Source organism: Macaca mulatta, chromosome 4 (genome assembly GCF_049350105.2).
Source record: "Macaca mulatta isolate MMU2019108-1 chromosome 4, T2T-MMU8v2.0, whole genome shotgun sequence".
NCBI lineage: Eukaryota > Metazoa > Chordata > Mammalia > Primates > Cercopithecidae > Macaca > Macaca mulatta.
The window spans coordinates 79837009-79862880 of NC_133409.1; positions in this window are offsets into that span (position 1 = coordinate 79837009).

Consider the following 25872-nt stretch of genomic DNA (forward strand, 5'->3'; position numbering starts at 1 on the left):
TTTCAACTAGATTTTAATTGTGCACTTTTGGCATTAATAGATAAAAGACCAGAAAGCAGGTAGTACATCCAAATCCAAACTAGAAGAAAGTGTTTTTTGAAAGAACTCTTAGTGCTGTATATCGGGATTTGGCAAATTATGGTCCGTGGGCCAGATCTGGCCTACCGTTTTTGCAAATAAAGCTTTATTGAAACACAGCCATGCACATTCATTCGTATTGTAGATGGCAGGTTTTGTGCTACAACATCAGAGTTAAGTAGTTGCAACCCACAGAGGCTGTATTTATTAAATATAAAATATTTACTTTACAGAAAACATTTGCCGACCCCTGGTCTATATGTCTTTCTGAGCAATTCTTGACTGATTTAGGGAAGTTTTCTCTTGAAACCCAGCAGTAAGCAACATCAGTTTACATTAGCAGATATGAAACTCAGATCCTAACACTTTCTTCCGCCCTCCTTCAATCCTTCTCCCCCAACATGGAAAGTGGCCCAATAAGTGAAATGAAACTTGGCCTGATCAGCGATATTTAGAAAGTGGAAGGTGAAAGTGTTGACATCTGCTTGTATTTTGTAGCCCCTGCTTCTCTGGCAGCATGTGACATGGTGAGAGTGCTCTGGTCAGCTAGCCATCTCACGTTTTGTGGAAGATTGTCTGGTGTTCTGACCTTGGTTGGATTTATGCCTACGAAGATGCGTGGTTTGACAAAAGATCTACATCCCTTTCTACATAGTGGCTTCCTAGGTGAACTCTTCCTTCTTTGACTTTTGACAATTTCAGTAAGTTTGAGTGTCTGTTGTATATTCGGTATCTGTATGTACACATTGATAACACATATGCATATTTTGGGGCATATGTTTAAATCACGGTAAAACACAGATAACATAGGAATTACTATCTTAACCATTTTTAAATGTACAGTTCAGTAGTGTGGTATTTTCACAGTGTTGTGCAACAGATTTCCAGAACTTTTTCATCTTGCAAAACTGAAAATCTAAACCCATTGAACAACTAACACCCCATTCCCTTTTTCCTCTAGCCCCTGCCAGTCACCATTCTATTTTCTGTCTCTATGAATTTGATTACTCTAGTTACCTATATAAGGGGAGTCGTACAGTATGTGTCTTTTTGTGAGTGGCTTATTTCACTTATATAATGTTCTCAAGATTCATCCATGATCTAGTATGTCAGAATTTCCTTCCTTTTAAAGGCTGAATGATAATTCATAGTATCATATGTATATATCACATTTTCTTTATCCATTCACCTGCTGACAGCCCCTTGGGTAGTTTCCACCTTTTGGTTATTGTGAACCGTGCTACTATGAGCATGGGTGTGCAAATATCTGTTGGAGTCCCCGCTTTCAATTCCTTTGGGTACGTACCCACAAGTGGAATTGCTGGATCGTATGATAATTCTAGTTTTAATTATTTGAGGAAGGGCATATGTGTGTTTTAATCAGGTATGCCCATTTTAACCATTTTGCCTCTTACCTTCTTCCTGATTTTATCTGCCCCTCTGTAGTTGGTTCAGGTCCCCAGAGAAGCTGATGCCAAGGCAAGATTAAAAGTGCAAGGCAGGATTAAACGTATTTAGTGGGGGAAATGCTGGTGGAGAATAAAATGAGGAAGCAGGAATAGGCGTGAAATCCTTCACACTGCAGAGCAGATTTCACTGGAGGAAAGAAAGAGGATTGTGGAGAAAGTCGCAGACTTCAGGGCAATTCTAATAAAGCTGCAGGTGGGTAGATGGGGGGTGCTGGAGCTAAAAGTCGGAGGAGTTCCGTGTTTGTCAGGAATGGGTCAGTGCTGGTATTGCCATCACTGATGGGGCGGCTGGGGAAACGCGCCGTCTGCAGAGCTCTGAGCGGCGACTTTCACAGCCACCATGCCCTTATATCTCTACATCTTGCCACTGAAGATGTATTTTTTTTTTTTTTTTAAACAGAAAAAGCTCAGGGCATATTCTGGCAATGTTATATCTGTGGTGGAGAAAAGACTATGAAGTCAAATGGGGTTGGGTGGCAGGGCACCTTAAATGAGCCGGCCTTTATTCTGCAATGAAAGGTAAGCCATGAGAGGTCTGTAAGGAGAATAATACGGTTGTTTTTCTGTTGTTGTTTTTTTTTTTTTTTTTTTTTTAGACAGAGTCTCGCTCTGCCGCTGGGGCTGGAGTGCAGTGGCCGGATCTCAGCTCACTGCAAGCTCTGCCTCCCGGGTTTACGCCATTCTCCTGCCTCAGCCTCCCGAGTAGCTGGGACTACAGGCGCCTGCCACCTCGCCCGGCTAGTTTTTTGTATTTTTAGTAGAGACGGGGTTTCACCGTGTTAGCCAGGATGGTCTCGATCTCCTGACCTCGTGATCCGCCCGTCTCGGCCTCCCAAAGTGCTGGGATTTGAGGCTTGAGCCACCGCGCCCGGCTGTTTTTCTGTTTTAAAATGCACCACTCAGATCTGTGCAGAGGACACGTTTCCCTGGCTGCCCCACCAATGATGGCAGTACTAGCACTGACCTATTCCTGAGAAACCCGAACTCCTCCAACTTCTAGATCAAGCACCTCCCTGCAACTTTATTAGAATTGCACTGAAGCCTAAGACTTCCTACACAATGTGGCACTTATCATAATTTGCCCATATAGTTCCCTTTTACTTACATGCCCTCCCTCTCTTAGCCACCCATTGAAATGCTACTTTCTTTTAAACTATTTCTTCACACAACCATAAATGAAATTAGCAGCTCCCTCCTTGAAAGCCTAATTTATTTAGGAAACATTATTTGAAATTATTCACTGTATACTATGAAAAAAACAAAGATGGATCAAATTTGAATTCTGTTGTGAAGGATTAACTTTAATAGGAAAAGTGATATCCCACAAACACTACATTAAAAGCAGAAAGTAAGAAAAGCCATAAAGCTGTGTACAGAGAAAGTGCAGTGGGAATTCGGAAGAGGTGATGATCTTTGTATCGGAGAAATCTACTACAAGAAGTAGGCCTTCAAGAATCAGTAGATTTAGGCATGAGGAAATGAGGGGAGGAGGGAATGCCAGATTCAAAATATAACAGGGGCACAGGCATGAATTTTAAAAGAACAGCCTTGGCCAGGCACAGAGGCTCATGCCTGTTGTCCTAGCACTTTGGAAGGCTGAAGCTGGCAGATCGCTTGAGCCCAGGAGTTTAAGACCAGCCTGGGCAACATAGTAAAACCCCGCCTCTACTAAAAATTAGCTGGACATGGTGTCATGCACTTGTGGTCCCAGCTACTTGGGAGGCTGAGGTGGGAGGATCACTTGAACCTGGGAGGTCGAGGCTGCAGTGAGCCAAGATGGCACCACTACAGTCCAGCCTGAGCGACAGAGTGAGACCCTGTCTCAAAAGAAAAAAAAAAAGAAAGAAAACAACGTCCTGACTAATTAAGATTATTCAAATTGTGCATAGACCCACTTGTAAAGTGTGAAATAAATTAATACATTTAGTTTTCCTCTTATCAAAAAAAGAAATAGAATAGGATGGAGAATGTCTGAAGTGTATGGTGTGCCGTAAGGGTATTAGTTTGTAAAACTTTTGTTATCTATAGATATATTTCTACATATATAATGGTTCACTATGTAAATGTACTTCTTCCTGTGTGGCAAGCTTCTATCTTATGCGAGTTTATTCAACAGTATATCGTCATCATGGAGCATATCTCACATGCTGACCATTAAGCAAAGTCCCGTGTGTGTGTGTGTGCATGCATATGTGTTTAGCAATTGGAAAAAAGCTGACATAGGCTCCGTCCTCATAGACAGTATGATTCCGTATAGCGATTCTCAAATTTTAGTGATATTAGAAACACCTGGAACACTTAATAAACCAAAACACAGATTTTCAGATCCTGCCTTTAGAGTTTCTCATTCAAGGTCTGAAGTGGGGCCTGGGAATTTGCATTTCCAAGTTCCTGAGTAATGCTAAAGACAGTGGGCAGGTGGGTGACTTAAATCAATACAAATTAATACATGATGGCAAACTGTGATAAGTGGTATGAAGGAGATGAACAGGGAATTAAGAGAGAGAATAACTGGGAAACTGGGAAACCTATTTTATGCAGGAAAACGTGTCTCTGGATGGTCAGCAAAGGTGTCTCTGAGGTCAGAAAATGTGACCTCAGAGAAAAGGTTTCTCTAGGAAAACATGTCTCTGAGGAAGTGATGTGTAGGCAGTGGGAACACCACGCTCAATGATTCAGAGGAGCTCAGGGAAAACAAAGGTTAAGTGAGATTGGAAAGCAGGCCCAGGCAGTCCAGCAGTTTTCAAAGGGGAAATATATGCATTCCTGGAGCAATGAAGACCTCTTACGAGGTAGGCAGGCACACGTACTTTTCAGAGAAATGCCTTCGTTATGTGCTTTCCTAAATGGATCTGCCCAAGAGCTAGCACTTTGGTACTTAAAAGTACCATTTATCTTTCCTGCCTTTTTGCAAAAGAGAGGCATACATACTACCTAGTGAACCTTACTAGGGTGTTTTGTCCTAGGATGTAAAAGTACTTGAGGGATGAAACAAGGAATAACTCAAAATCTTGACTTTGCTGTTGAAAAAAATGAATGACTTTAATAGTGGAGTAATAACAAGATTTTACTTGTTTTTACTAGTTTTCAAGTCAACTGGTTTTTAATTCTTGGCATTCTACAAAATTGTAGAATTTTTTGTCTTATTGCTATAACAAAACATCTTTTATTTCCTCTCTTTAGGTGACTAAAACAACTACTTTCTCAGTGCTTACCTCCATAAAAATGAAAAATTGGGAAAAGAATCAATTCTGAAAATGGCTACAGTTTAGCATTAAGGAATATCAAATTATAAATACAGCAACTCACTTAATATCATCAGTAAGTTCTTGGAAACTGCTACGTTAGTGAGATGACGTATAAGGAAATGAATTTTCCCATAGGCTAATTGATATGAACAAGAATTAAGTTCCTATGGTATATTTCTGGTCACATATATGTCACCAAACTTCTAAATAAAGACAAAAACTTCTTTTACTAAACATTAAAATAAGTGTGACCTATACATACATTTTTAAAAGATGACTAAAACCAAGTAAGATAATTGCTTATCAGTTTATTCCAGTTCAGGGCCACGGGTTGCTGGAGCCTGTCTGGGCAGCTCAGGGTGCCGGTGGGAATTCACTTTGGACAAGACACCATTTCATTGCAGGACGCATTCACATCCACACCCACACTCACACTGGGACTGTGCAGACATGCCACTTCACCCAACGTGCACATCTCTGCAATGTGGGAGAAAACTCACGAAGGCCTGGGGAGAACATGCAAATCCACGCAGATGGCAGCCCAGCCTGGGAACCCATTTTTTTTTTCCCCAATAAAATTATAACAAAACAACGTTGAAGGAAACAGGTTTATTCAAAGACCTGCTATACATGAATTAATTGGATGAAAAATATGCCACTGAATTTGTTAAGAGATTCATTTCTTGAGAGCTTGTTTGGAGGTTCCAGTGGGGGAATGCAGTTACTCCTATTACTCCTATACCCTTGACCGAAGACCCGTCCTCCTCCATCAGGGATGGTCGTCCCTTTGACCCAGCGTGAAGCTTTGGGAGGGATGCACACGGAGTGGTGAGGGAGGAAGGGGACACCGCCTAGCCAGCCAGACCAGCTGAATCACCCCTAGCGATCAATGGGGTGACAGATGTTGCAGCCAGATCACCCTCACATCCAAGAGATTCATTTCTAATACAACATACTTTATGTGTTTAATAATTATCTATATGATTTTAAATATGTTTCTGTGATGTTGATTAACTGTACCTTTGAAATAAATGTAATAATAACTCCAAGAAGAATATTTTTTTTAACACTTAGCATGCTACGGCCACAAGAAAATTTTAAAAATTCCTCTCTTCCTCTCCCTCATTTTTATATATACATTGTATATGAAAATAAGTGTAGTAGAGACATATTATATATATATACACACACACAAATATATATCAGAAATAGATATATAAATATAAACATATAAATATAAGTATAAGCATATATAGACAGTTGTAGAAAAGCATAATATGATCAAAATACTCTGAAGCCAAACAATATATAAGAATAACATTCTCTACATGGTAAGTATAATGGAAATATGAGTTTATGGAGAAAATGAAATAAGGTACTCAGGGTACCCTCAGGTAAAGAAGGAAGACCCCATGATTTTCAAAGACTGGACTAGAGGCTTGAGGTTGTGGGGAAGAGGTTTCTAGAGAAGGTTAGCCTCGGGAAGAATGGTGGGTTTGGGAAGAGACAGGCTACGAGCGTGACATGTAGGTTGTGGGGGCTGCCATTCCTGTCTCAGCTCTCAGCTCCTTCTTGAATTTTGAGTAGGCAAAATTGCCTCTATCTAATAACACCCCCCACTAGTTTTCTCTTCCCTTCTTTCGTTCTCCTCCTGCCCCCTATATGACAAAATAGGCAAAATGAGTACATCAGAGGGTGAGATGGAGAAAAAGAACTATAGTTGGAGATTGTGGCGGGTCTCTTTTAGGTAGGAAGGGGGAGGTAGGATAGTGAGAAAAATGATTGCGAAGAAGCAGCCATGTAATTTTTTCCCTTTGACTTTAAGTCCTCAGATGGGCAGGCTGGAGGCCTGGGTGACTCTTGGTCAGAGGGAGCAGCCTGGGAGGACTGCAGTTCTAACCCTTGGACAAGGCAAGTGGTGCAGCTGCTGAGCTGGAGAGGTTTTCTTTGTGAAAAAGGCAGCTGAAGTCGCAGAAAGGGATCTGGACTGAGAATCAGGAGAAGTGGATTCAGTTCACACTCAGCCACTTTTTGTGTGACCTTGGGAAGAGCAACTACACTCTTGATGCCCAGTTTCTTTATTTGTAAAGGAAACAATTGAATAAAGTGATCTGTACTTTTTCTCCCTGCTTTAAAATGACTCTTTAGAAGTTATGAAAATTGAAAATAGCTCACAAAAGCCCAGTAACTTTTGCTTTCTTCTTCATTCTAAGAGAGAAGAATTAAAGTGAACTTTCCAGTTCATTGTTACAAAAGAAAAGAAAAGAAAAGAAAAGAAAAGAAAAGAAAAGAAAAAGGCATCTTTTCTCTTTGAGAAACACCAAAATTACTCTGCCCCCTAATAGTCGCCTGGGTAGAATTTTCCATCTTAGCACAAAGCGGCTCGGCTCGACCTGGTTTCAACTAATCCCTTCTCTGTATTTAACAAGAGGAACTGGAAGAGTCAGACAGTGTGTGGGAAGACTGAAGAAAATAAGGAAGGTATAGAAACTACTAGAGATGGAGATAAGTTAAACATTCTGGCAAATTGTCACGGCGTATTGCTCATGCTGAATGGTTAGGCAGTTGGGAAGGTAGTTAAGAGAACGGCTTTAAATGCTTCCTCTAATTGCAAGCAGCTGTCGATTAGTGGAGCTTGACCAACTGTTTTTAATTCCACTCAGTGGTGATGAAGAGAATGAGACTTTTAAGGGAAACTGGCAGGGGCTGTGTATATGCATGGAGTTGCCTACACTTTTTCTGGAGGTCATAGAGTGCAGTAACTACTGAGAGATGTTCTCTGAAACCATTGCAGGCTTTCATGATAATAATGACTTTTCTAAATTTTACCAGCATTTGTTGGGCTTTTGGCGGGAGGCAAACTTCTCCGTTATCCAAATTCTGGAATGATTTTAGGGAGTGATTCATTCCCAATCGCGAGTAACTGGATGTCTTGTGCCAATTCAGAAGCAACTGTTCAGTGGGGGCAGTAAATCTAGAATGAGAGCTGATTATGCCATTTTAGAGTCTTCTTCTTAGAAATGTTTAATCTCATTTTTTTGAATTGGAAAATATAAGAAAGTGGAAACATTTTAACTAGTTTCCATAATTGAAAAACCTGCTACAGCTTATGTAAAGTTGAGAGTTTTCTGGAAGATAAAGTTTCAGGCTAGTTTAATCAAGTCTGAAACCTTACTTGATGGAATGACTCTACTTCTATGTTATATTTTCTTATTCCAAACAAGATTAGTAACCTTTCCTAATATTTATTTCATTTGCTTTCATTTCTCCTCACAGATTCTAAAAGTATTTTAAAGTTTCTGCATTGCAAACTGAAGAAACCATTCATTTGACTGAAAGCAAGGCTTCTATGAATCCAGGAAGGCCTTGTAGTTCTAACAGTAGCTGCCTAACTAGAAATATGTAGAAGAAGAAATTGCCAGCAATTCTTAGGGACGAGGGTGCTAGATTTCTTCAATGCCTATTACTGTCAATTTTATATCCTGAATTTCAGTGTATTGTAAGAGAAAGTAACTTTCATATGTACACGTGTAAGATTTATCAACAAGGATCTTTTTCACAGCACTGTTGATAATAACACAAAATCTGAAACATCCTAGGCCAGGCAGTGGTGCATTTGCCTGTAGTCTGAGCACTTTGGGAGGCTGAGGCCAAAGGATCACTTGAAACTCCTAGTTTGAAACTTGAAGTTTCAAGTGAGCCAGGCTGGGCAACATAGTGAGAACCCATCTCTTCAAAACCAAAAAAATTAACCTGGTGTGATGGCACACACCTGTAGTCCCACCTACTCGGGAGGCTGAGGCAGGAGGATTGCTTGAACCTGAACCATGATGGCACCACTGCACTCCAGCCTGGGCGACAGAGCGAGACCCTGTCTCAAAAAAATAGAAAAAAAGAAAAAGAAGTATCCTAAGTGTTCATAATTGACATTAGCTGAACAGTTTGTGGTGTTTGTATGGTCTGATATTTTGCAGATATAGAAAATGTGGAAGAATATATAAATGACATAGGAAAATGGTCATGATGTACTGGATGAAAAATCAGGTTCAAAATGAGTCATTTAAATAGATATCTCTATCTACCTATCTGTCTAGATATAGATACAGATAAAATTTAAATCGTGTGTGTATATGAAAAACTAAAGTTAAAAAAATAACAAAATAGAAACAGTAGTGGGATTACAGGTGACTTTTATTTTACTTTTTGTTTGTGTTCTGCATTTTCCTCTAAAGAACATATATTACCTTTACAATTAGAAAAGAACCCTTATTTTACCCTTAATTTCCCAATATATCAATTTTTATATCATAAAAGATTTTATTCCTTGCCAGGATGAAGCTAAAGGGGAGATTCATGTCTAAGCAAAGGAGAAAAAAAATCAAGAGGACAGCACTCAATAAACACCTAATTTTGTTTCTGATCTTGTGCCTGTTTGAAGCGCTCACACTTGTTTTGACTCAGCTAGATAAGTCAGCTCCTCTAAAACAGTCACAATTTCCACCAGCTGTTTTGGATGTTTGAGGTTATGTTTTTGTTTTAGTGAACTTCACTGCCTATCCCTTGAGCTAGCTTAGGAACAATTGCAAAGGAAGTCTTTGAGGCCGACTCAGAGGAAAGCTGCTAATCTTATGACATCCACAAGGATTTGAACAGGCAGCTCCATCTGTGTTGTTTCTGTTTTTCTTCTAGGGCAGGTCTCGATGGCAGAAAGATGGACACTTCTCAGGTCTAGTTGTTTCATGGCGTGTCCCTGACCACAGCTGTGCCCAAGGAGTCTCACAGATTCCTCAGGAGGCAATAGGACATTTATCAACGAAGATGTGAGAAACCCATGCGGGTACCGTTTATGAACCCTGCCTGGGTTCTGTTTTCCATGTAGTAATTCTTTTCCACGAGTTCAGGTTTATGAGTGCTCAGGCAGGAAGCTGTTTATCATTGAAAGCCCCCAAAGGAGAGCTGCTGTTGTCTTTATTCAAGACCTCTGAGACTTTCGTTTGAATTAGGAGCTGGGGGTTCTTGTTGCATGATATGGCAGAGTTTCTGGAAACTGATTTGGGGAAGAGGAAGCTGACTTATATGGGAGTCACCCTCTTAGTTAGTTGTCTTTCTCCAGCACCCCCTCTCGCATCATGCTTTTTCAAAGAAAAGAAAAATGATGACACTTCTAGTGAGAGGTGGGATTTAGTTAGAAATGTTCCAGGGCTGAGTGAAGGTTGATCTGACTTTTGAAGCTCACTTTTGAGGGTTGCTGCCTGTTTTCACTTAGCATTACTTCCAATGTGCTTTGCTGCCATTTAAAAAATTCCATTCTATCTGGATGTAGACTCACCAGGCTCAATTTTATTATTCTTATCTTATTTGGAAGGTTGTTTGCAAACAGTCACTCAATAGAGCATCTACTATGAACCAGCCACTGTGCATGGCCACCAAGAGAACTGTTAAGAAGAGTGTAGTTCTTACATGCAGAGAGCCCACGGAGGGGGGAAAGGAGGTAAGTAAGCAATGGTGAGGCTAGGCGCTTAAGTGCTACACTAAACAAGTGATCTGTTAGGGAAAATTTTACTCACTGGATTTCCAGAGGGGCTGGCAAAGGTATCGACCTGGCAGGTCTGTCCATCTGGAGAGAAACCATTAGAGCAGTTGGTACTTAGGTACCCTGGAGCAGAGCAATGCATGAGTTGGCTAGTAGAACTCCCTCTTATTTCAGGCTGGACACAGTGCCTCATGCCTGTAATCCCAGCACTTTGGGAGGCTGAGGTGGGTGGATCACTTGAGGTCAGGAGTTCGAGACCAGCCTGGCCAACATGGTGAAACTCCATCTCTGCTAAAAATACAAAACTTAGCCAGGTGTGGTGACAGGCACCTGTAATCCCAACTACTTGGGAGGCTGAGGCAGGAGACTCGCTGGAACCTGGGAGTTGGAGGTTGCAGTGAGCCGAGATTGTACCACTACACTTTAGCCTGGGTGACAGAGTGAGACTCTGTCGCGCAAAAAAAAAAAGTAAAAGAAAGAACTCTCTCTTATTTCAGTCTGTACTCTCAGTTGCAGCAATAAATACTCAGCTCAGATTCTGGGGTATTCTAACTTCAAGCTCTGCTAGATCCAGATAATATTGTCAGGAGTATGTCTCTGTCTCTTGGCTGGGTTTTCTTCAGTGTTCGTGTCATTCTCTGGTACATTTTTCCCCACTAGTGGCAATGGCCACTTGCATCCTGTTGGTTTGGCAAGCTCAGAGGAAAGGGCTGGTTCCTCTTCCAACAGTTTTAACAGTATTCTAGGGCTTACTTTCCTTAGATCAACCTGGATCACACACCAGCTCTGAAGCAATCATTATGGGCTGGGTGTGATACACATTTATTGCACAGATCTAAGTTTTGGGCCCTCTCCTGTGCCCAGGGTGTGAAGTTGGCCTTACTTGAATCACAAGGACTAAGAGCTGGAGAATAGCAGTTCATCAAGGGAAAAGGAGGAACTATTTTCAGAAGAAGAGTGGATGCTCAGTGGTCACATCCATCACAATGCCCATGATGCCCTTTTCTTGCAGAGATATTTTAATTTGGACTGTCCTAAGCTATCAGAGTGTTCTAGTCATCTTCACCCTCAATACAGAAGGGGTTGGATTTCCAGGTTTCGGATTTTTCATTTCCCAGAGTTCCTTTAATTCCAAGTTTTCCCACGTCCTGCTTAGCAGTGGGCTGGGGTTCAGGAAGAGGTGTCCATCCTCCCTCAGTACATTGGGAGCCTGCTTCTCTTATGTTTGTATGACTAAGAGGCATGACTCAAATGTTTAGTGTGGTGGTTCTCAAGGTTGTGGTCCCCAGATCAGCAGCATCAGCATCACCTGGAGACTTATTAGAAATGCAAATTCTATGGCCTCATCCCAGACCTACTGATTCAGAAACTCTGGGGGTCAGGTTCAGACATCTGTGCTTTCACAAGGTCTCCAGATGACTCTGATAACATACTCGAGATTTGAAACCACTGATTTAGGGAATAGTCCAAGACAATCTACTCTAGCAAGACTGAGTCCACCTCAAATTTTCTGTTTTATAGTCTGCCTTCCTAAGCTCCTGACACCAAGGGAAAGAGTCAGTAATTCTTGAATGCCGCTTGCTGGAAGCAAAGAGAAAACTTTGTGCTTGGCATAAGAGATTTTCAGTGAGCTGCATTGAGAATCAGAAAATTCTTGTTGGCCGTACCTCAGGAAATGAATGTTCCTGGAGATGCTGCAGCTGCCAGGCTCATCCTAGATGAAGGAATTTTGGAATCTTTCTAATTCTCTGAGGTGATGTTGTTTGACGTAGACCTGGTGGAGTTCTGCTGTCAATTAGTGTGTCTGCAATTCATGTATTCATTCAACATATAACAAGACCAATACTAGGCTGGGTACTGGAGATACAATTGCCTACAAAACAGACATGCTTTCTGCCCTCATGGAGCTCAAGGTCTAGTGGGAGTTAAAGCTGTGTAAACAGACATTAACAGTAGAGTGTGATTTGATGGGGAGAAATACAGGGTCATTGGGGAGATCATGGTGGAATGGAGGGGGGCCCTAATCTACACTGGGTTTCTCAGAGAAAGTTATGTCTATACTGGGACCTAAAGGATAAATAGTCATTTTTTGGCAAATAAAAGGAGAAGAGGATGTCAGGCAGCATTTGCAAAATGCTGTAATTGTGGGTTCAAGGAACTAAGAAGCAAAATAAAAACAAACAAAAAAACCCAACTCAGTATAACTGGACTGTAGAGTTTAAAGGAAGGTAGAGGTGAGGGATAAAAAGGTGGATGCAGCAAACTATGCAAATTTTATTAATAAATCTGGACCTTATCCTAAGAGCGATAGAAAGAGTTAAAGAGTTAAAGACAGAAGTTCTTTAACTCCATTAAAGACTTTTAGATAGAAGTGAGGTGATTGGATTAATTTTAGAATGAGAGCTTGAGGATGAATTGGGGATGAAGTAGGGCAGAGTCAAGACCACAGACAGGCAGACCAGTTGGAGGCTGTTGTGATAATGAGAGGAAGACAAGTCAGAAGTTTATTGTGGTCATGAAAAATGGTGGCTCCTTGGCCTAGGATAATGGAAGTGGGGTTGGAGAGCAGTGGATGGATTTGGGATGCTGATGTGTGGTTGGAGGATGGGCCAAGGGAAAGAGAGGACTCCTAGGTGGCCAACTTGGGTAACATGTGAATGGAGGTGCCATTCACTGATAGCAAACACTAGAAGAGGCACGAGTCTCTAGAATAAAGTCATGAGTTCAACTTTAGACAAGTTGAGATTATAAAATGCCCAAGAGGAGGTACCAAGGATGTAGTTACAATCCAGATCCGAGCCTAGACAAGAGATCTGAATAAAAGTAAATATTTGACAGTCATTAATACACAAATGACACTGAAACCGAGGGAGTGCATGAGATCACTTAGGGAGAGTGTTTGAATAGGAAGAGAGGAGGGCTTGGAGCCCAGGGGAGCCCCAGTATTAAGAAACAGGCAGAGGAAGATAAACCTGTGAAAGCAACTGAACGATGGCCAAGAGAGATAGGAGAAAATCAGAGCGTGGAAGGTGCTGGGTATTGTGGAGGTCAAGGAAAGCAAGTTTCCAGCGTTTCTGTGCTAATAATCTCAGTTCTGCACCTGACAGATCAGGCCAGACCATCTCCAGGGAAGCCAAGCAGTTGCTACCCTTCCTCTGCCAGCACCCTCTCACTATTCCAAACGGGCTCATCCATAAAGACACTTTTCAGGAAACACTGCTTTCCTGTAATTACTTTCTTAGGCAGATAAAACGGCACTTGCTGAATCATAATTTACTTAAGGAGATCCCATCCCACACTTTCTTTCAACTTGCTGTCTCTTTTTAAGCAAAACCAATTAGATTCCTTGCATATTTCCCTCTTCTTTTTATCTTATCTCGTTCCACTTTCAGGTTGCTGTATTCACTGAGCCTCTGACCTCCAGCATACTTTCAGACAGATGGTCACAGACAGATGTGTACTGTGCAATTGCAGGTTATCCAAATATTGTGGTGTCAGCAGCACCTCTTTTGGTACCCAACAGTATCAGTGCTTTGCAACCAGCTTGCGTCTTCAGCCGCTGTTGACGTCCCTGACTGAATTACTGTCTTTCTTCTTTTTTTCTTCCCCTCTCTCCAGCTGGACACTCTGGGGAGGTGTTTTGGCCAGAATTAGACATGCACAGCTGATACCTCCAGCTGCAAGTTCTTTGGTTCTTTCTGGCTCTGCAAAAGCTCTTGGTGTTCTGACAATTCATTCAAGTGAAGAGCAGTATGGATGCTGGCCCACCCAGATAGTCTTTAAAAGCATTAAAAATGGTTCTATGATTTCTGTGGCCAATCCTGTCAGTTGAAGGTAGGACTAGGAGAAATAGTTCAAAATATGTTGAGAGTCAAAATGAATATAGGTACTCTTGGCAATTCATATTTTGTTTCTTAATTATAAAAATATCAACAAAATTGCTATTGCATGTTAGACCTAATTATGCAGCTCACTACAAGAAAAAGATGCGAGAGGCCAGACATGGTGGCTCACACCTGTAATCCTAACACTTTGGGAGGCCAAGGTGGGTGGATCACTTGAGGTCAGGAGTTTGAGACCAGCCTGGCCAACATGATGAAACCCCATCTCTACCAAAAATACAAAAATTAGCCGGGCATGATAATGCACACCTGTAATCCCAGCTCCTCGGGAGGCAGAGGCAGGAGAATCACGTGAACCCAGGAGGCAGAGGTTGTAGTGAGCCGAGATAGCACCACTGCACTCCAGTCTGGGCAACAGAGTGAGACTGTCTCAAGAAATAAAAAAAATGAAAAAAATAAATAAATAAAAGAGAAAGAAAACAAGGCCATGTATTTTCAAAAATTTTCATCCTAACATGGCAAAAATATGGGAATTTATTTATGACTTTAAGTATCACCTCCAGGCTGATGTGTTTCCCAAATCCATTCTCTAGGCCTATCTTCCCTTGTAAACTTTAATCCAAAGTCTCCCATTATCCATCAACTTTTTTTTGTAAGCTAAAAATCTTGATCGCACTATCTCAAAATCCATAGATTTCTACTGAGCTTGTTTTCCTTGTCTCCAAACATACTTCCTCCCCCATCTTTTTCTGTTTCCTTGAACTTACTGATCTCTCACTCAGGCTTCTGAGTCTTCGTTGACATTTTCTTTACTCTTGATACCCAGCCTGCTGCCCGAGTCTTCCTGGTCACACCACCAAATCATCTTTGCTTCTTTTTCACTCCCACTCTGGTCAGACCAGCCCCGATCCATGTACTTTCATTGTGATGGGACTGCAAACATTTCCTAAGTGCTAAGTGTCATGTATTCCTTCTATTTGTTCTCCCTTTGTGAATCCATTACACAAAGAGATGTCAAGTTAAACTTCTAAAACACTGATTTTATCATCATGCTTCTCTATTTTAAAATATTCCATAGCTGCTTCTTATCTTCAAGATGAATCTAATAGCTCTCCTAAAAGACTTTGAGGTCCTTGTGCAATCATTTCAGCTGCTCTCTGGTTTGAAGTCACTCTTCTGGGATAAGATTCCTCACTTTTATTCTTCTTCCCTGTTCCAGCTTGTCAAAATAATTTCGAGTCTTTCTGCCATTGAATATGTTTGTTATCCAGCTCAGTTTTGTGTCAGTTACATATATATGTTCTTTGTGTGTGTTCGGTTAAGTTGCATAAAATATGACAGAATAAGAACATAAGGATGTGCTGTTGTGATTTCTGCAGGACAGAATTTGTTTGTTTGTTTGTTTTTTGAGACAGAGTTTCGCTTTTGTTGCCCAGGCTGGAGTGCAATGGTGCGATCTCGGCTCACTGCAACATCTGCCTCCCGAGTTCAAGCGATTCTCCTGCCTCAGTCTCCCAAGGAGCTGGGATTACAGGAATGCGCCACCACACCCAGCTAGTTTTTGTATTTTTAGTAGAGACAGAGTTTCTCCATATTGGTCAAGCTGGTCTCGAAATCCTGACCTCAGGTGATCCACCTGCCTCAGTCTCCCAAAGTGCTGGGATTACAGGTGTGAGCCACCACGCCCAGCCCTGTAGGGCTGAATGTTTTTCAGCTGGGGGCTGAAGTTGCTATTGTCTCAGAAAATGATCCTTTGCCTCCTGCTATAGCCTCACCTAAACATTTCATAGCTCCTTGGGTCATTCCTTTATTCATTCAAGCATCAGTTGAGCCTCTCTTCTCCAGATGCAATTCCTTTTTCTCTCTCAGTAGGTGAAGCTGCTTGGAACTCACTCTTCATAAAGTACTGAGGCTAGCTTTTATTTGTTCTTTTGTTTGTTTATATTTGAGAGATTTGCTGTAGGTAAAAGCTGTTAATGGAGAAAAGTTGGACATTCGCTTTGACATCTACAAAATAACTCCCATTTTTCTATATTGTTCTGGTTATTACTGCTACATAACAAAAACCACTCTAAACACAGTTATGTAGAGCAATAACTATTTTAGTATCCTTTTGGGTTAAGAATTCCGAAAGGGCACAGTGGGAATGACTTGTTTGAGCCGCCCCTCGTATCACGGCTGAGGCCTCAGCTGAGAAGACTCAAGGCTGAGGTTGACTCAACAGCTGAGTCTAGAATCATCTGAGACCTTGTTCACATACATACAGCACCTGGGCAAGGAGGACTTGAAGAGGAGGACTGCCACCTGGAGCATTTGCACGTGGTCTCTCCATGTGGCTTGGCTCCCTCACAGCAAGGCAACCTCAGGAGAGTAAGACCTATCTGTCAGGGCTCAGGGCTCGGGGCTCCTACCATGACTATTCCTGGGACGAAGACAGAACTTCATTGTCATTCATGAGCAAACCATGGAAGTCACACACAGCTCTTCCAGTGCATTTCATGAGATGCATGGGAGACACAAGCTACCCGGATTTGAAAAGGAGGGCTGTAGACCTCACCTCTCACTAGGAAGAATGCTGAAGAATTGGAAGATGTGTCTTAAAATCACCACATAAAATAACTGAGAAATTGGCTGTAGCTACTGCTCCTAGAAACTTGACCTAGTGGCCTGGCATTTTGGGAACTTTGCTAGCTTATTCAGCGCAGGTAACTCAGGGTAAGACTAACCTGAAGAAGAAATGTAATAATCACTCACTTATCCTCACCCCAATTCAGCCAGGGCTAGATATTTTTTAGTTTTGAGCCTTTTATTTTATTTTTTTTAAATAAAAAGAAACTTGGTAATAACACATCTTTGCCTTTTTCTCTTCTTTAATAGGCTAGAGTTGATATCTAATACTTTAAAAAGGTGCTTCTGGGAATTTCAACATTTGGCAGCTGGTAATAAGTAGGAAATGTCATTACATAAACGCCAGTTTGAGTTTAGAGGCAGGTGGTATTTTGGAGAAGTCAGTATCAATGTGAGGCTGTAGCCACACTGACCGCCTCCAGCCCATCTGCAGAGACATTTCTGTCTCTGGCAAGTAAAGCCCCCTCCCTCTGTCTGCTTTGACTGCCTCTCTGAGTTCCCCTTTTTTTTGACCTTGAGTTTCAACTTGATGAGTCATCAAAAGGACTGGGCCACTGGATTCTACCTGGCAAGAACTTCAGTGGCTGTGCCTGTGGCGAGGGACTATTTTCTGCTCTTACCACATCTGTGTTGACATTCGTGGAACAAATACTCATTGAGAGCCTTTTATGTCCCAGGCACTGTGCTGGGGAATGCAGTTAGAAAAAAAGGAGTCCAACCAGACCTGGTTCCTGCCTTCATGGTACTTACATGTAGGAAAGATTGAAGTTGCAACTTATCCAGCTCTGCAGGAGTGGTGTGAGGTGCCTTTGAAAGCTTGTGCTCAGTGGGGTTGACATTGGGAGGCCAGGGGAGGATCCATGAGGAAGCAATTGTTGAGCTGAGGCGTGAGTAGGTATGTACCCAATAAGCATTTGTAGATGAATAAGCCCAAATGGGCTTAATGTTCCACCCAAAGTGCCTTGTGAAGAATTAAGAAACATCAGTCTTATCAGTAGTTCTGGGCAGACAACTAACAATTGCTGTGCTTTTGTTTCTAGTTTCCTTTCATTGGCATTCTATATAGTTACCCTTTTATTTTGCATGGGTGGCCTATTTTAGGGTATAGTCATGTCTTAAACTTTTTAGTTTGGAATAATTTTGGATTTACAAAAAGTTGCAGATATAGCACAAGAGAGTTCCTATCATCCAGTTCTTCTAATGTTAAAATCCTATATGGCTGCAGTAAATTTGTCAAAACAAAGAAATTGATATAGGTACATCACTGTTAACCAAACTCCAGGTTGTATTTGGCTTTCACCAGCTTTTTTTCACTGATGTCCTCTTTCTGCTCCAGGATCTGACCCTGGGTGCCATGTTGTGCTTAGTCATCATATCTTCCAGTCTCCTCTGGTCAGTGACAGTTTCTCAGTCTATCCTTGTTTTTTTGTGACCTTGACAGTCTTGAAGAATACTGGCCAGATATCCTATAAAATGTCCCCAATCTGTCTTTGTCTGTTTTCTCATGATTAGATTGGGGTTATGAGTTTTGGCAAAGAAAATCATACAGGTGGAGTGTCTTTGTCAGATCATGTGACAGGGCACGTGATACCCACATGTTATCCCTGAGGATGTTAACCATCATCATTTTCTTAAGGTACCATTTGCCAGGCAGGTTTCTCCACTGTAAGGTCATTATCTGTCCACTTCTCCACTGTATTCTTTGGAAGTGAGTCACTAAACTTAGCCCATCCCCAAGCAGGGTGGAGGAAAGGGATAAGTTTCACCTCCTAGGGTGGAGTGTCTATACACATTATTTAGAGTTCTTCTGCAAGGAAAATTTGTCTCTTCTCCCACATTTGTTGACTTATTCAGTTATTTACTTACATCAGTATAAACTTATATAGGTTTATTTTATACTTTGAGCAATAATTCATTATTATTTTGTTGCTTAAGTTGTTCTAGCTTTGGTCATTGGGAGCTCTTTCCTTTTTTCTCTCTCAGAAACTCACTCTTTTCATGAAATATGGAGGCACCTTTTATTTGTTCCTTTGTTTGTTTACATTTGAGATTTTAAATTTTTGAAGTGCTCTAAAGACTTGTCTTGATCCTAGGAATAATGGAAAGCTCTTGATGTGTTTTATAAAGAGTCGGATTCCTGCATCCCTTTGACAAGCCCCTGTCCTTTTGTTTTTTAAGCACTTCCTTATTTTCTGGTACTGTAAGATGCTCCAGGTACATCTTATATTTTCCTTACCCTGGTCTTACAATTAGCAATTTCTCCAAGGAACCCTGGTTCCCTTTATTGTAAAATGGTGTTTAGAAGCCACTATCTAGGTGGTAGGTGTGCTCATTGTTCCTGGGATCTCATTGATTCCAGGTCCTGTCAGCAGACAGAGCTGGGAAATATGTGTGCACATAGCTATAGATACCTATATCTATAATTACTTCTGTCTCTATCCATCTGTGTGTCTCTTTCCATCCATATAGGCATATATATACAGGTATACACACACACAGACACACACACACAAACACACATATCAAGCTAAATTTGAGTTTATTCTGATGTCACTGACTATAATTCAGTTCCACCAGCTTCATTCTAGCCATCATTTCTTGTTTATCTGTTACTCCCTCTCCAACACTGACCATGATCCATTTTATTATTTGTTCAACATTTGTAAAGCAATTTCAAAATTGTTAACCTGTATTCCCATGAGAAAGAAATTTAGCAACTAGAGTACAGTGTTTATGTATTTTTTTAGATATAATTATTTTTATAAGAAAGTGGTATAACAGTGATTGAAAACACATTTTCTAAAGCCAGATTGCCTGGGTTCAAATCCTGGCTCCAACACTTATTAGTTTAATGATATTGGATAAATTACTATCCTCTCATTCCTTCATTTGTAAAGTAGGGAAAATAATGATATTTACTCTGTGGGGTTATTTGAGGATTAAATGAATTAACATACGTAAAGTGTATAGAATATTGTGTAACATTCAATTAGCATTATTTATGTGTTAACTATTACTGTTAGGGTAGACATAACATCATTTTAATTGATACTAGAATAATGCCAGGTATAGTGGGGCACCATATACTGTTGAATGGCAGCATCATCTCTGTTAACTTGTTCTAGCACTTCAGCAAAGGGTTTTATGTACAACTTCCTCTTCCCATTTCCTTCTGTTCATCCACTCATGTTGTCTTTTTGTCTGGAGTTCATTTATCATTTATTTCCCCATCAGCTTTTTGTGATTCTGAAAACCATGTTGAGACTTAAGTCTAAGATTTTTATCACTTTAATCCCTTCGAGGAGACTGTGGCCTCCTTGAGGTCATGGCTCATAACCATATCTAACTTTGTGTCCCTGGCTTCTGTGATTGAAGAGTCCAGCAGTCTGAGCCATGTTTTCACTTGCTGGTTTCTTTTTCGTTCTGTAATTGAGCCTGGCTTCTCTGTGGCTACCACTGCCTGGAAAATTATAGATTTTTGTAAACCTTGAAATAGAGGTTGGGGGCTTCACTCGAAACATTTGTGATAATGTTCTGCCTGTTGTTGTTATTAACATTGTACAGCAAACTGGCCATGGTTTCTGCTTAGTGGGGCAGGATTGTGTATTACCGGCATTTTAATTAGGCTTCAATGAACCCAGTTGTAACCACGTCAGTGAAGTCTCAAAATAGTTTTCATAATTGGGATTTAATAAGATAAAATACATATTTCCCCAACTATTTTTCCTTTATACTAACAACAACAACCACCACCAAAAACCAAACCAAAAATACCCACATAAGCCAAAACCATATATACACAAAGACTAGGTGCTTTTGAAGGTAAATTAACTGACTAATTTTTGAATCATTAAAATATAAAACCTGAAGAAAACCTAATAGCTGAGGATGTTAACCATCATTAAATCAGAAATGACTAATTCCTCAAATCATTTAATCTGCTTAACAAAATGTCCTGCCCTATAAAAATAGAGCAAGGAACATTTTATTTGGCAAAACTATCTGAAAGTAGAAATTTCTGCAAATGTCTTTCTTTCTTTCTTTCTTTTTTCTTTTTCTTTTCTTTCTTTCTTTTTTTTTTTTTTTTTTTTTTGAGACGGAGTCTTGCTCTTGTTGCCCAGGTTGGAGTGCAATGGCGTGGTCTTGGCTCACTGCAACCTCCGCCTCCCGAGTTCAAGCAATTGATTCTCCTGCCTCAGCCTTCCAAGTAGCTGGGATTATGGGTGCCCACTACTGTGCCCAGATAATTTTTGTATTTTTAGTAGAGACAAGGTTTCATCATGTTGGCCAGGCTGGTCTTGAACTCCTGACTTCAGGTAATCTACCTGCCTTGGCCTCCCAAAGGGCTGGGATTACAGTTGAGAGCCACCGCACCCAGCCTGCAAATTTCTTTTTTTTCTTTACTTTACTTTTTTTTTTTGAGGCGGAGTCTCACTCTTCGCCCAGGCTGAATTGCAATGGCGTGATCTTGGTTCACTGCAACCTCTGCCTCTCAGGTTCAAGCGATTCTCCTGCCTCAGCCTCCTGAGTAGCTGGGATTACAGGCACGTGTCACCACGCCCAGCTAATTTTTGTATTTTTAGTAGAGATGGGGTTTCACCATGTTGGTCAGGCTGGTCTCAAACTCCTGACCTCGTGATCCACCTGCCTCGGCCCCCCAAAGTGCTGGGATTACCTGTGCCCGGCTGCAAATTTCTAACTAAGCTTCAAGTGCATCTTCATTATTTTAATAATTTTTTTTTTTTTTTGAGACAGTCTTGCTTTATTTCCCAGGCTGGAGTGCAGTGACATGATCTCAGTTCACTGCAACCTAGGGTGCAAGGTATTCTCCAAGGTTCAAGCGATTCTCCCGCCTTAGCCTCCTGAGTAGCTGGAATGAAAGCGGTGCGCCATCATGCCCAGTTAATTTTTGTATTTTTGTAGATACAGGGTTTTGCTGTGTTGGCTAGGCTGGTTTTGAACTCCTGACCTCAGGTGATCTGCCCACCTCCGCCTGCAAAGTGTTGGGATTACAGGCGTGAGCCACTGTGCCCGGCTGATTTTAATGATCTTAAAGGCCTTGTAGATTTTGGGATTAGTGTGTTTGGAATTGCAATTATGAGGTGAGATGGTCAAATCCATATGGCCCAAAGTGAATGGAAGTCACTTGGCTACCTGGGAAACTTACAAAGGGCAGGCAGTAGCTGTGGCTCCCTGAAGCCAGACAACTGAGGTCAAAGCAGCTGACCATATTATTTAGCAATGACCAGTGAGTTACTTTAATCATTTTGCTGAGGTTTCACTCTTTGCCTAGCATCTGAGAATCAGGCCCTTTACAGTTTACAGTGTCTTTAGCAATAACTATTTTTAGGAATTAACTTCTTTCCCACTCAGGCCTGCTTTACCCTTGCTTAGCAAAGGTGGGTGATTTGGTTTTGTGAGATGCACAACCTGTTGGGTGTCATTTTTTTTTGTTTTTTTGGAGATGGAGTTTCGTTCTTATTGCCCGGGCTAGATTGCAGTGGTGCGATCTTGGCTCACTGCCACCTCCATCTCCTGGGTTCAAGCGATTCTCATGCCTCAGTCTCCGAAGTAGCTGGGATTACAGAGGCCTGCCACCACGCTCAGCTAATTTTTGTATGTTTTAGTAGCGATGGGGTTTCACCATGTTGGCCAGGCTGGTCTTGAACTCCTGACCTCAGGTGATCCACCCGCCTCGGTCTCCCAAGGTGCTGGGATTACAGGTGTGAGCCACTGCGCCCGGCCTAGGATGAAACTGATCCCAAACACTCTCCTGGGCTTTTCCCTCCCAAGTCCAATCCCTACCTTTCTTATTATAACTGAGGAGGGCAGAAGTTCTTAAGGTTGTTGTAATTTGAGTAAACAAAGAAGAGACCAAGAATAGGTAGCATGCATTACTGACTGACACCCAAAGTCCCCGACTGCCTGGAAAACAAATCAAGCAGAGAACCCTGCTGTGGGAGTTTAGGCGTGAGAGCCGCACACAGCTGTGCTGCCGCAGTGGTTAACCCACCGCGGGGGAATTGGTGTGTGGTGGGCAGGGGAAATGATTAGGCCATTTCTGGGTGAATTTGTTGTAAAATAGGGCTATGTATATAATCCCATTTATTGAGTTGCTCAACATACTTCATGGAACAAGAAACCTTCCTGCCAAGGAGCAGGTGTCTCCACGTTTCAGCAGCAGGAAAATAAATTAGGTTTGCCTTAGGCCTCACAATCATTCATGACCACTCAGAGGCTGTAACTTCCAGGCCTGGTTTGCTGATGGGGTCATGCACTTGGTGGCTGGTAATGAACTGGCCACCCTGCCCACTTAACTCGAGAGGCCACCAGCACCAGTAGCCCATCAAGGCAGCTGTCTGGAACCTCTTCGTACTATCTGGCCCAGGTTTCCAACTTTTTCCTGGTTTTGACGTCTGCCTCTGGGCTCTTTTGAGGCCCCAACCCACCCCCTGCACTCGTACTCCCTCACAGTTACCAGGCTGACCACAGTGGCTTCTGCTGTCAGAGGGAGGGAAAGGTGATGGGGGCCTATTTCCCCTAAAGGAAAGAGTGTTTTATGAGAAGACTTCTCCCTTCTAAGGTCCATAACTAAATCACAGACAAATCATTGTATGAGTGTTATTTTGAGAGAATAGCCACATTACAGTATAAATCAGAAGTGACCAATTCATGTATAAATCAGGGTACTAGGATTCAGTTTCTCTGCTTAGCATGGAAGAACAGCCTAGCCTGTCTTCTTGTCCAGATGGTGATTAATCAGCTCCATTCTGGACAACTGGGCAATATGAATCAGGAAAGGGCAGGGGAAATGCAAGCCGCAGTCGGAAACGTAAACCTCTAGTCATTCTCCTCTAGGGTCGGCTTCTAGCGCCCTTTCTCCACCCCAGAATGTAAATGCTAAAGAGGGGGTGGCAAGGGGCGATGGATCCAGACAGGCTTTGGAGTCAGCAAATCTGAGTTCAAAATCATTGTGTACCCTGGTCAAGTTTTTTAACTCCTTTGAGTCTTATTATTTTATCAACAAAATGGGAATTAAAAACATCTGATTTTCAGCATTGTTGTGAAGGCTAGAAATAAGCTATGCATTGCCTGGCATGTGATCGCTATTCTATTATTAGTAACTGTCATTAAAAGTTGAGAAAGCACTGCCAGGCCAATGATGACAGAGTGTTACAGACCAAAGATATTAATTAATCCAGTTCTGTGTCCCCGAAGTCCATAAACAAACTTCTTTTAAGATATTTTTCTCTTAAAACGAATACATGTTCAATGCCAAGTTCGTGAAATCAGCGAATTGATTCCACAGTTATTACTTTGTGCATTTCTTTTTGTATGTATGTATTTAAATAAAATTCATTTTATGATTCAAATGTGGTTTTACATCTTGATTTTTTCACTTAACATTAAAATGAGGAAAGGCTTTATCTCACATCTCTTACTTCATATAACAAGAAGTTCCTGAAAACGTCCTCTTTGATGGCACTGTGCCTAATGTGTGTGCTTACCCAATACAGAGGCAAATTCCTAGAACAGTGTGAAGATTCTTTGCTAAATGAAATGCTCAGTTTTATAAGCAAAAGCAAGCACAAAACCCAAGAGCATCTGTTTAGTGGCTAGAAAGACCAGGGGAAATGGTGTGTTCTCCTGACTGTTAACATGGCACATTTAAAATCAATTATTTTGTATTATGGAAAATCCCAAAAATAGACACAAAGAGGATCATACTCTGAATGCTGGGATCAGCTCTCTTTCACCTCAATCATTATGAACACATGGCCAATGTTGTTTTACCTGTACCTTCATTCATTTCGCCACCCACCCCCTTCCCAGGTTATCTTCCCAGGTCCCAGATACCCTTTGGTTTCACACACGGCAGACTTTTAGGGTTGATTCTGCATTGCTCTGTGGTGTCTGTTTCATGCTCACCGGTGCTGTGTGTGGGAACAAGCCCAGGATTTAGTCTCAGACATGTAGGTGTTTAAATCTAGGCCCCACCACAAATTAGCTGCAACCTAGGAGAAACCAAGTCTCAGTTACCTTAGCTTGAAAAATAGAAAGAATGCTTTCTAGGGTTATGGTAGAAATCACGCCAGATGACATATAAAGAACATCTACCAGCCTGCCTCAGTTGGTAGGTGCTCAACACACATTTCATACCTCCCCTCGCTTCCAACCGGGTTTCCCACTCCTAAGAGCTCCTCGCTATGACCGACCTAGTGACCTCTGCCCATTGGAGTTCCTGGTGCTCAGATCCTGCCATCCATGTCCCTCACAGCCATTTCCCTGCCTCTAACTCACTTTACGGAGGATCTAAACTGCTCTGTTCATGAGCCAAGCTTGACAGGGGAGGAAATTATCAGCACCTCTGCCACTCAGTGAGTGAGGCCTAGAGTGACTCTTATTACCCCAAATCTGGTGTGTGGGGTACTTCTGAGAACCCTGAACCCTGTGTAGCCCGTACCCTCTCCCCTCCCTCACCAGAATAAACCAGTGAAGGCTTCTGGAACAGTTTACCTCCCTTTCCTGCATTAATTTATCTCCATTTTTCTGGAATTAGGTCCGCAGTTTGGGTCTGGAATCGAGTCTCCTATTGTTGAAAGCCTTTGACGCTCATCCTGACTCCCGATCGATGAATTATTTGGTCGACTGAGGCAGAATCACCTTTACTGGAGCATAATCTGTTGGAGGCGGCATCTCCTGAAGTCTCCATGAGTTGCTGGAAGGAAGGTATGAACAAAATGGTGGGTGAAGAAGCTAAGACTGGGGATGCTGCTGGCAGGATAGAGTGCCTCAGGGCTGGGCAGGCTCAGGTTGAAGTCAGCAGCACTAATATCTCCTAGAGGGGTTTAATACTCTGAGGAAGGGCAGGCACTCAGAGGGGCCGAGGGTGTGAAAACACCTGGTATCCAATGGGGAGGAGCAAGGAGCTGTGCAATGGGACCAGGTGTGGCAGGTGCTTTGAGGAGGGCTGAGGTTGGGCAGGTTAGGCCTTGACAGCCTGGGAGGCTTCTGCAGGGGTGCCTAGCTCTTTTTGTACTCCTTCTCCACCAATCTGGCTCTCACTGTCTAGA